Source organism: Haemorhous mexicanus, chromosome 11 (genome assembly GCF_027477595.1).
Source record: "Haemorhous mexicanus isolate bHaeMex1 chromosome 11, bHaeMex1.pri, whole genome shotgun sequence".
In the NCBI taxonomy this organism is placed as follows: Eukaryota; Metazoa; Chordata; class Aves; order Passeriformes; family Fringillidae; genus Haemorhous; species Haemorhous mexicanus.
Genome location: NC_082351.1, coordinates 5221401 through 5232482, shown reverse-complemented (window position 1 = coordinate 5232482; position 11082 = coordinate 5221401).

Genomic DNA, 11082 nt, shown 5'->3' with positions numbered 1-11082 from the left:
ACAGCTGCTTGTGTGCAATGGTGGTGAGGAGAGCTTTGCATCCAAACTGGTGGCTGGAACAGAGCCAGAACTCAGAGGGATCAGTGGGGATGGCAGGATGCTGGCTGAGGGGACAAGTGACAAATCTCTCCTCTTCCCTTTGCACCCAGCAGTTTAAATGCAGAGAATTTCAGCAGCCTGGCTCCTCCAACCAGCACAGACCCTGACTCAGCAGAGGAGGGAAATGGCCTTTTGCAACTGCCCCACGCCAAGCCCTGAGCCTGGAGAGCAGAATTAATCTTCTACAGGCACTTCTGGAAGTGAAACCTGTTTACCAAGAGGGTGCAGGGCCTTGTCACCACAGGGGTGACTCAGCCCGGGGACAGGGTGGCAGTGATGGAGCAGCAGTGGCAGCACTGTCAGGTGACCCCTGGGGCTGGTCACACCACAGTGATGGCAAAAGGGGCTCTGGGGGGCTGCTCTGAGTGGCCTGGTTCATCCTGGAGTTGGATTCAGAGCCCTTGGTAATGAAGAATCCTCATGGAAGAAGCTGAAGGGTTCACACAGAAAAATGTTAAATGATCCAGTATTGCTGCAAAAGGTGGTTAGGTTCTAGAAGAGGCTGTGCATGAAACAACAAGCAGGTTATGCTTGATCCTCTTGTGCCAAAGTGGAAAATAAGTCGTGGCAGGACAACAAAGTTGTGGCAGGAAAAATAAGTTGTGTTCATGCCTTGCTTCTGGTGCTTTTTTGGGACGAGGGGGCAAATCCTTCCTGTGGGGAGGAGCAGAGGTGAGCAGGGATCCTCTGCCTCTGCTCCAGCCATGGTCAGAGCTGAGAGCCTCAGCTGAGCAAGCTGAGACTTCTGCTTCAGTCCTGACTTGAAATTCTTGGTGGATCCTGAACTCCATAGCCAAAAACCCAAAACCTCTGGGGACACTCCTGGAGCAATCCTGGTGCTGCAGAAAACCAAGGGATCATTCTTGGCAGGACTGCACTTTCTGAGAGCCCTTCCAAAACTGCTGCCTTATCAAACAGAGAGATTGCTCTGGATTCTCCTTCCTCCAAAGCCCAGCCCTCTCCACCTCTGTGGAGCAGCTCCTTCCTTCCCCCAGAGCCCAGGCTGCCCCATAAATCACACTTGTGCAGCAAATAGGATTAATTACAGACCCAGAGAGATCCCTGCCCACATTCCCACCCCTGCACAGCCCACAAAGCCCTGTGGCAATTAAAATATGTGGATTAGGGGTTGCTTCCCCAGGGTCACTGGAAAGCTGAGGACAGATGCTTGGAGTCCTCTGGCTGTCAGGAATGCTGCTGCTCTTTTAGACATTAGTCCCAAATAAAGAAACCATCAGAGCCAAGTTGGTTTTTACTCTGTTTTGAAACCTCACATTGATGCAACAGGGCCTTGCAATGGGGCTGCTTGGAACAGACAGGGAAAGTTTCAGCCCAGGAGCAGACAAAGCCTCATTGCCTCTGCCAGCAGCAGGGCTCTGGGGCAGCTCCACGCTGGGGAGACCTGCTGGGGGTGGTACCCTGCCCTTGGTGGCCTTCCCAGCTCTGCAGAGTGATGGGAACCACAGGAATCCCACAGGGTGGGGTGGGGAGGGACCTCAAAGCCCAGCCAGTGCCCCCCCTGCCCTGGCAGGGACACCTCCCACTGTCCCAGTGTCCAGCCTGGCCGTGGGCACTGCCAGGGACCCAGGGGCAGCCAAGGACTTTAGGCAGGTTTTGGAAACAGTTCTCAGGGTTTTTTTTGTAAGGAGCAGGGGGAAAAAATTAATAATAACAGCAAAAATAGTTAAACAACAGGCAGGAAGGAAAAGGACTGGGATTTGATGCTGTTCAGCTGAGAAGAACTCATTGACAGCCACTGAATGAAACAATCCTGCTGCACTGCTTCCCTCATGGTCACCACGACTCAAAGGCCAGAAGTTCTCATGGATTTTATTCCTGTCTCCATTGTGTCCTATGGTCCCAATGCCTCTTTTTTCTTGCTTGGTTTTGCTTTGGTTGTTTTTCATTGTTGTTGTAGTTTGGTTTTGTCTTCCCCAGGACTCAGGCCCGAGAGCAGACCCTGCTCCCCATGGATCACAGGAGGGCTGGCATTGCCAGAGGTTCCTGGAGACCACCCAGGGAACCTGCTCTGGCAGTTCCAGCCCTGCCAGGAATTCCCAGTTCCCAATCTCCCATCCAGCCCTGCCCTCTGGCACTGGGAGCCATTCCCTGTGCCCTGTCCCTCCGTCCTTGTCCCCAGTCCCTCTGCAGCTCTCCTGGAGCCCCTTCAGGCTCTGAGCTCTCCCTGGAGCCTTCTCCTCTCCAGGTGAGCCCCCCCAGCTCTGCCAGGCTGTGGGTGAAGCTCAGTGACCAAATGTTCCCTGCTGAGAGGTCAGGGGACATTCCCATGGGGAAGGACACGAGGGACTGGGCTTGCAAGCACCACTGGAAACAATGGAACACAGTTAGGACAAAAAACCTGGGTCAAAAACATCAGGGAACACTGCAAGACCATAAATCAGGGAATGTTTTTTTCCATGAAGTTCTGTTTCTTGGGATCTGAGAAGCAAATGTCCCCTGGTTTTTAGGGTAAACCTTGAAGTCACCTGATCTTCCTGAGGTGCCTCTTTCTTACACAGGAGCTTCTCACAGCTGGAGAAGGCCCTGACGAGGAGTCAGGGGATTGTCCATTGCTTCTCTTCCCTCGGATTATTCCCTCCTTCCTGGCAGCCATGTGAGGAGCACACCCCTGTTTCAGAGCCAGGAAGGGTAAAGGGCCCCAGGGTGGGATTGCTGGCACTGCCTGTGTCACACTGCTGCAGGGAACGAGGGCACAAACTCCAGAAAGCTTCAGAAACGCTGAGTTTTTCCTTGTGGCAAGGAGCTCTTCTAGGATTTATCATTCTGTTTGTGTTCAGGTCAAAGAAATACACAGTGGCAGATTTTGGAGCCTTGAAAGAAGCTCAAAAACATTTCATAAAGGCAGAGCAGGAGATGACCCGGATCAGGTTTGCTTTCAAAGTCCTCTGTGATTTTCTTAATTTTAGCAGAAGGGAGGAATTCACTTCAGCACCATCAGAAAATTTATTTTGAGGACATTAATGATCAGGACAGACCTAAAGAGACCCAGCAGTTTTATTGTAGAAAACTGCCCTGTGTGGGCTAAAAATCCTTTTTATCCCTTTCACCTCTTTTCTGCTTTTAAACATGGCAGCACTGGTTCCATAAAATGAACATTCTGGACCCTTGTCTGGAAAAACATCTCCCAGAATTAATGCTATTAACCTTGTTCTGTGCTTTACAGCATTCATTGGCTGTGCCTGCTTGGGTTTTTCAGGGCAGCTGGTGCACCAACACTTCCCTGAGGACTGGGTTTGCCCCAGTTTCCAGAGCTGGCTGGAAATCCTGCCAGCAGGTAGGGAATCCCAGGTCCTGGCAATGCCCCCAGGAGATTTGGCTGTCCCTGTGTGTCCCTGGCACTGCCCAGGTCAGCACTGGCTGTCTCAGAGGGAGCTCCTGCTCTGGCACCTCCTCTTTGTTTTGGCTATGCAAGGATAAGATCCAGCACACTCCTGGTTTCCTTGGGACAACTGGGTGCCCACTGCCTGCTTTCCTCACTGATAATTAGGAATTAACTGGGAAAAAAATGGTGTTTCCCAGAGCATCCTGCACAGCCCACCCCTGAGCTCCAGCTCAGCAGCCTGGGCTTGGCCATCCTGTGGTGCAGACAGATGCTCCTGCTGGATCCTGAGCAGGAGAGTCCATAAATCCCAGATATTTCTGTGCATTGCCATGATGGAACATTGCAGCAAGGGGGCAGAGACCAAGCAGTGGGGTTTGCCTGGAGCTCCTGGCATGGGGAAGGAGCAGGGGGGAGATGGAGCTGAGCAGTCCAAATTCCAGTGAGGGGCTGCAGGTCTCCCCTGACCCCAAATCTCCTGGCTGGAAAAGGAGAGGCAGAGCTGAGCTGAGTGCCAGGCTCCTCTCAGGCACCTGGCACTGCAGGGAGGCCAGAGCACAATTCCCAAATCCATCCCAAATCCATCCCAAATCCATTGTGGCACAGCTGGAAGGGGAGAGCTTCTCCTGCTGCCCCCGCTCAGAGCTGGCAGCCAGGGCAGGGGTTGTCCCCTCTAAAGGGGGGCAGCCTGGCTGCTGGGGGGAGAGCCAGCTCAAGCCAGGCACTCCAGCTCTGTCTGTCCCATGTCACCCACTTCTCCCTCAGCCACGGTTCCCATTCTAGCAGACAGAAATTTCTGCAGAACTGCAACATGTGGCATTCATTTGTCACCCCTTCCTTTGAGGCAGGAGGAGAGCTCACACTGCAGGTTAGCAATGCCTGGGGTCTGGCACAGTTTGGCAATTCCTGACTTCTTTGTTTCTTTTTTTCTTTTTGGCACATTTGGAAACTTCGATTTGCCATCCATAAAAATCTGGATTTCCACGGGAAGACTTTGGTTAAGAGTGCTTTAGGGAGCCTTTTCAAGTTCCTGCTGCTCACCAGGAGAGCAGAGCTTTCCTTAGGGAGCAGGGAGGCTGATGGGGATTTTAAATGTGCATTAAAGATTTGAAATGTGCATTACAGATTTGAAATGTGCATTACAGATTTGAAATGTGCATTACAGATTTTAAATGTGCATTACAGATTTTAAATGTTCATTATAGATTTGAAATGTGCATTATAGATTTTAAATGTGCATTACAGATTTGAAATGTTCATTACAGATTTGAAATGTTCATTATAGATTTTAAATGTTCATTATAGATTTGAAATGTGCATTATAGATTTTAAATGTTCTTTACAGATTTGAAATGTGCATTACAGATTTTAAATGTTCATTATAGATTTGAAATGTGCATTATAGATTTTAAATGTTCATTACAGATTTGAAATGTGCATTACAGATTTTAAATGTTCATTACAGATTTTAAATGTGCATTACAGATTTGAAATGTTCATTACAGATTTGAAATGTTCATTATAGATTTTAAATGTTCATTACAGATTTGAAATGTGCATTACAGATTTTAAATGTGCATTACAGATTTGAAATGTGCATTACAGATTTTAAATGTTCATTATAGATTTGAAATGTGCATTATAGATTTTAAATGTTCATTACAGATTTGAAATGTGCATTACATATTTTAAATGTTCATTACAGATTTTAAATGTGCATTATAGATTTTAAATATTCATTATAGATTTGAAATGTGCATTATAGATTTGAAATGTGCATTATTAGATAATTAACAGGTTGAAGGAGTAAATTTGCATTTTGATAGATGCTACTATTGCTGTGAGTACATAACCACTTGGAAATGAATTTTTGGCAACGAGCTGCTTTTAAAGGAGTCTTAAAAGGAAGGATAAGAAATAATAGGTCTCAAATAACACCCCTGTTCTCTGATAATACCCAAGTTAGTGGCACGGCAGTGACTTCATTCCTTTTTCCAAACAGAGGAGTGAGCAGCCGAGGTGTTCCTCATGCAGTGCCTGTCAGAACAGGCAACAGAACTCACAGTTCAGATTTCCCTCTGCCTAGACCCTGTAAAAGCCTGCTGGGAAGGTGTCAGAAATGTGGCACTTTTGTGAAAGTCTGTGAGGAAAGTGTCCAGGCCTTGCCCAAGAGGCAGTTGCTGGTTTATTTATCCCAATACTGGAGTGCAGCCACGAGCCATGGTTTAATCAGAGCCTGCTCTCCTGGGCTCTCAGGCACCCATTGCAGCAATTGATGCAATCCTGCTCCCCTCTTGCAAGGAGCTGTGGTCAGAGTTTGCAAGAGTTTCCCTAAATTCCCATTCCTGCCATCAGGCTGTCACTGGGTGACCCTGCTGCTGGCACAGATGGGATCCAGCACTCACATCCCAGGGTTCTGCCTGAATCCAAGGATTGACACATCACTGTGATGGGGAAAATAATCCCATATTTATCTGTGTAAGAAATTACACTGACCCAGCACTCACATCCCAAGATTTCTGCCTGAATCCAAGGATATTTCCCTTGTGTGGTTCCTGCAGTGATTGACACATCACTGAGATGGGTGCTGAGGGGCAAAAATCCCATATTTATGTGTAGAAGAAACTGCACTGACTACAGACACTGCAGAAACTTTTTGGTTGCCAAAGGCTGGCAAGTTTAGTTTGGGTTCTGGGGCACAGGGCCAGAGTTTTCCAAGCTCCTTGCCCAAAATCCAAAGGTTCCAGAGGCCAGGCTGGCCCTCAGAGCCCTCCAAGCAGTGCCCATGTCAGCAAAGGCTGGTGACCCACCTGCCACAGTGACTTTGTGCAGATGTGGCTGCCTCAAACTGCTCTGTCTGCAGGCTCAGAGCTGTGTCAGCTCTACCCTATGAGAGAAAAAATGGACAAAAATCCCCTTTTTGGGCTGGGAGGAGCAGAGGCCAGAGCTCTCCTGAGGCAGCAGCACTGGGAGCTGTCTCATTTCTGAGGGGAGCTGAACCAAGCAGCTCCAGAGTGGATCTCAGGGGGTTGGGGAATCCACTGTGAGCTCCAGGTGACAGCAGAGAGGATGTTCTGTGCCCTGAGGGTGTGACAGACGCCCAGGCTGACCACCCCAGCACTGGTGCACCACTGGAGTGTTGATTCACCAGGATGGGGAAAGCAGAGGCTGGAGCTGGGCAAACAAAAATCCTCCCCAGGAGAGGAAAACCATGCAGGTAAAAGCTGCACCCCCTGGAGCTCTGCTTTTAAAATAAGGGGGAAACAGCCTGCTCAGAAAAAATGCACCAACAGCCCAGCAGGCACCTAAAAAAATTACCTGTATTTCCCACCTGGTTGCCAGGCTGTCATCTGGTGGGGGTAAACTTTTGGTGACAGCCTTGGCAGCTGTCCCCTGTGTCACACACCCTCTGAAAGGGCAGAGTGGGGGCTGTGCCCACCCTCCCCACCTCCACAGGGAATAGAAACCCCCCCGTGGCAGAGGCACCAGGCAAGGAGATGAAATCCCTGCAGCCCCTGAGTCTCACACCAGGAAATGAAAACCCTGGAGCTGCAGAGGTTGGGAGAGATGCTTTCAGCAAGAGGAGAGCAGCCTGGGCTGTGAGGAGCTCCAGAGGCTGGGCAGATGGGACTGCAGAGCCCTTTCTGCCAGAGGGGAGCTGAGCCACAGGAGATGGATGAGCTGACAGCCAGAGTTCAAGTGTGGGGAAGTTTATTTGGCCTGCACACGTCCTGGTTTCCAGCCTGCTGTCTACCCCGTTCTTGGCACTAAAAATAAACCTCCAGACACAGAAAAAAAGGCATTTGCTGGCACTAGGGCCTGATTGAAGAGTTAAAAAAGAAGGAAACCTTAGTTGCATTTCTGGAAAAAGCACTCAATCAGCAAACCAGAGTTCCTTTAAAACCTCACTATGGTTAATTCTCCTTCCTTTTACCAAGCAGCCTTCCCCTTCAAGCTTCAATAATCACTTCTTCTCCCCACAAAAGACAGAAATAGTTTCAGAACAACTTTTACCAATGTTTACCGTGGCATATCGTGCTTATAAAATCTTTTTAATCTGTAACCATTTAACTTCCCTTGGCAAGATAAATCCGGGGCGGCGCGGATATTTTGTAAATACCACTCCAAGTCAGCGTCTGAGTCAGAGCAGATGATAAAGGCAAGTGGCATTTCAAACAGCCTGGGGCTTGCAGGGCACACTGAGAAAGCATCTGGGGATGCAGCAGGGTTGAGAAGAGCACCAGATGGAGGTCACCTGGGCCTGCGCCCCAAAAAGGCACAAAACACTCAAAAACCACCTTCAAATTGCACACCTCTGACACTCAAACCAGCTGGCAGGCTTTTCAGATATTGATTGTTGCCTCTCTTGCTCTTTCTGATGTTTTTCAAATTGCTCTGTGCTTTGTAGTGACTTGTAGGAACAAACAGAAAAAGCTTTCCAGATTTTTAGTGGGGTTTTTTTAATCTTTTAAAATCCTTCCCAGCTCAGACCCAGGGATGTGAGATGCTCCCAAACCCCACAAAAAGCCCCAGAACACTGCCCATTCCTTCCAGCCTGCCTGTCCTTTACACAGCTGGAGAGATGGAAACGAGATTTCCCTGCTGTTTGCACTTCCTTTTATGAGTTATTTACCTTTTTTTTTTTTTTTTCCTGAACCTGGAGCCTGGGTTTGAGACACTCCTGTGCCCACAGTTGTGCTCCTGGGGAATCCAGCCAGTGGCTGTTTGTGGTTTAGTCACTGTTCAAACAGACCCAGAGCACACAGAGCAGTGGGAAGAGAGCTGGCCTGCTTTATTCACTGTATAGGTGAATTTTATTTCTGTCCTACAGAAATCAAACTGCCTTTTTGGACATGATCAGGCCCAGTTTTGCCACAGTTACTGCGTTTGCCACAATAAAACAGGCAGGGCCAAAATAAGTGCAAACATTTCTGTGAGAAGCTTTGAAGAGCTTTGGAAGCTCTCTGCCATTACTTCTTCCAGAGCCCAGTCCCTGGATCATGTAATTAAAAATCAGCCCTTGAATTCCAGGTTTGTGGCAATATTCAGAATATTGCCAGAATATTCTGAGCTGGAAAGGGCCCATAGGAACCACCAAATGTGGATCCAGCAGCAGGTGGGTGACAAACCTGCCACCCAACATTCCCACAGCGAGAGCAGCAGGTGATGGGGAAATGGAAAAAGGGATTTGAGGAAAAAAGGGATTTAAGGGAAAAAGGGATTTAAGGAAAAAAGGGATTTAAGGGGAAAAGAGATTTAAGGAAAAAAGGGATTTAAGGGGAAAAGGGATTTAAGGAAAAAAGGGATTTAAGGAAAAAAGGGATTTAAGGGGAAAAGAGATTTAAGGGGAAAAGGGATTTAAGGGGAAAAGAGATTTAAGGGGAAAAGAGATTTAAGGAAAAAAGGGATTTAAGGGGAAAAGGGATTTAAGGAAAAAAGGGATTTAAGGGGAAAAGAGATTTAAGGAAAAAAGGGATTTAAGGGGAAAAGGGATTTAAGGAAAAAAGGGATTTAAGGGGAAAAGGGATTTACGGAAAAAAAGGGATTTAAGGAAAAAAGGGATTTAAGGGGAAAAGAGATTTAAGGGGAAAAGGGATTTAAGGAAAAAAGGGATTTAAGGGGAAAAGGGATTTAAGGAAAAAAGGGATTTAAGGAAAAAAGGGATTTAAGGGGAAAAGGGATTTAAGGGGAAAAGGGATTTAAGGAAAAAAAGGGATTTAAGGAAAAAAGGGATTTAAGGGGAAAAGGGATTTAAGGAAAAAAGAGATTTAAGGAGAAAAGAGATTTAAGGTAAAAAAGGGATTTAAGGAAAAAAGGGATTTAAGGAAAAAAGGGATTTAAGGGAAAAAGGGATTTAAGGGGAAAAGGGATTTAAGGGGAAAAGGGATTTAAGGAAAAAAAGGGATTTAAGGAAAAAAGGGATTTAAGGGGAAAAGAGATTTAAGGGGAAAAGGGATTTAAGGAAAAAAGGGATTTAAGGGGAAAAGGGATTTAAGGAAAAAAAGGATTTAAGGAAAAAAGGCATTTAAGGAAAAAAGGGATTTAAGGAAAAAGGGATTGAACCTGCCCTGGGATTCAGGAGGTGCAGGGAGAGGTGAGGAGCAGAGCACAGGAAGGGCAGAGCCAAGGAACTGCACGAAGAAGTGCAAATGAGACAAGCAAGGCACCAGGAGCTGCTCCCTGGGTTTATGGCAGCAATTGTTTGCCTTTGTGTGCTCATAAAGGCATTTCAAATAAACAGAACATTTCCTACTATAGGCCAGGGCACTGTTTGCTTCCTGGTAAAAGTTTCAAGAATGCCAGAGGAATATTAAGATGCTGACACGTGAAACTCAGCAAAAGGAGCAACAAGGCTTTTCCTGTTATTAAACAAACGGAAAGTAAATATTCCAGATTGGGATATATTCCATAAGAGGATGTTCTGGGTGGGTTTTTTTATTTAAAAACATATATACCTTTGGCAACAAGCTGGTTTATTTATTTCAGTTCTCAGAATGTGATGATTTAGGGGTTTTCCTTGATTTGTTTGTTATTTTGTCCTTCTGTCAGCCGTGACACGTGAACCCAGAGAGCCTTTGGGATGAGCTCTGAGACACATTTCAGGTAAAATCTGAGTTCCACGGGATTGTTCCTGTGCAGAGAAATCCTAAAGCACATGCCTGGATCAGGCACAGTCCAAATCAGATGGAGTGACACCAGATTTTGGTTTTGTCCTATAATAAAAGAACATATTCTGCTGCCTTAGCATTGTAAATGAGGCAAAAGTTTTGGAGTCAAACTCAGTTTTAGATGCTGCACTCACAGCTGTGGGAATTATAAATCACCAGAGCCTCGTGTGCATGTGATCCTGGAAGCTGCCTCAAAATGCTCTGGCACAGAGCATTCCCTAAAATTCTAAAATATGAAATATTCTATCCCTTGCATTTAACTGACTGAAAATGCCTGGGAAACCAGAAGAAAAACAGCAAAGGGAAAGAAAAAAGAGAAAGAGAAAGAGAAAGAGAAAGAAAAAGAAAAAGAAAAAGAAAAAGAAAAAGAGAGAAAGAAAAAGAAAAAGAAAAAGAAAAAGAAAAAGAAAAAGAAAAAGAAAAAGAAAAAGAAAAAGAAAAAGAAAAAGAAAAAGAAAAAGAAAAAAGAAAAAGAGAGAAAGAAAAAGAAAAAGGAAAGAAGAAAAAGAAAAAGAAAAAGAAAAAGAAAAAGAAAAAGAAAAAGAAAAAGAAAAAGAAAAAGAAAAAGAAAAAGAAAAAGAAAAAGAAAAAGAAAAAGAAAAAAAAAGGAAAGAAAGTAAAAAAAAAAACAAAAATAAAAAAGTTTAAAAATAAATAAAGAAGAAAATCTGCTGGGTTATTTCTAGAAGGGAATCCAGTAATCTTAAATAAATCCTTCTTTCCAGCTCCTTGGAATTCCCTCATATCCGAGTGAAATCCCTGCTCTCTGGTCTCTTATTAATGAACGGGGCTGCAAATGACAAAAGCAAGCAGTGAAAAACACCTTCCATAAATGAGCACCAAAGGCTGCACCCTACAGTTTGTTTAAAATTGGGAGCATGAACAAGTCCCTGTGCTCACTCTGTGCACAAAACTCTGCCTGCCAGCATCCATTAGACAGCCAGGAAAAGTAGGTAAATATTAGGCATCAATATT